Here is an 840-nt window from a genome sequence, read left to right as displayed (position 1 = left end):
CACACACACACACACACACACACACACACACACACACACACACACACGCGGTGTTTCCACTGATCTGAGATCAGAACTTGTCCGGCTTAAAGTTAAAACAGCCCCCCCCCCCATCATGACATCACACAACAGTTTGATTGGACGGATTAAACCTCACAGATTACATTAACAAAAAAATAACTACACTTCCCACAATGCTGTGCAGGACGTCAACACAACAATGATGTTATGTTGAGTGTTGATAGAGCTGCTACATTGTTAGCTTATAGCTTAGCACAGAACCAGACTCCATTCAGAAAACAAGAGTTTTAACAGCTGTTAGCTTGAGCCTCACCGTCCAATGAGAGCCAGTCGAGCTGAGAGCTCGGCAGAGAGCTGGCGTTCCTCGCTCGGTACTCAAACAGAACCGAGGACGAGACGGAACCTCCAGACTCTAGAACCTGAAGACACACCAGACCGGCCTCGTGGGCTGAGAGAGAGACGGGACCATCAACATGTTAGAGGGACACACCAAAAATACAGTGTGTGTCTGTGTGTGAGTGGACGTGTACCTGGACAGTAGCAGCGTAGTACTCCAGGTTGGATGAGCGAAGCGGGGACCGTGCTCTGATTAAACACACACGAGTATCGACCCAACAGCTCACTCCACGGTCCTGTGATCAATACCTTCACACCTCCCTACACACACACACACACACACACACACACACACACACACACACACACACACACACACACACACACACACACACACACTTGTGATGAGGGCCTCTGGCACTCCCATGTTGACAATCAGAGGAATACCTCATTCTGTCTCTATTGACTATAGCTAACAGCTAA

At 48.9% G+C, this 840-nt stretch overlaps 1 protein-coding gene across 2 annotated transcripts in view; it reads right to left on the bottom strand.

The window, feature by feature from the left end:
• LOC116378029 (calmodulin-binding transcription activator 2-like) overlaps nt 1-673 on the bottom strand; it is an 8,416-nt gene extending 7,743 nt beyond the window's left edge. For both annotated transcript variants that reach the window (XM_031839826.1, XM_031839828.1), the window contains exons 1-2: nt 552-673; nt 335-469 (exon numbers count right to left, since the gene is read on the bottom strand). The gene's annotated coding sequence lies outside the window, so the exon portion shown is untranslated. The remainder of the gene's footprint in view (nt 1-334; nt 470-551) is intronic.
• Between the last annotated feature and the right edge of the window lie 167 nt (nt 674-840).

This window comes from Anarrhichthys ocellatus, unplaced genomic scaffold, assembly GCF_004355925.1.
Source record: "Anarrhichthys ocellatus isolate YVR2014 unplaced genomic scaffold, GSC_Weel_1.0 scaffold1985, whole genome shotgun sequence".
Taxonomy (NCBI): domain Eukaryota; kingdom Metazoa; phylum Chordata; class Actinopteri; order Perciformes; family Anarhichadidae; genus Anarrhichthys; species Anarrhichthys ocellatus.
This window is presented reverse-complemented; position numbering and strand designations above follow the sequence as displayed.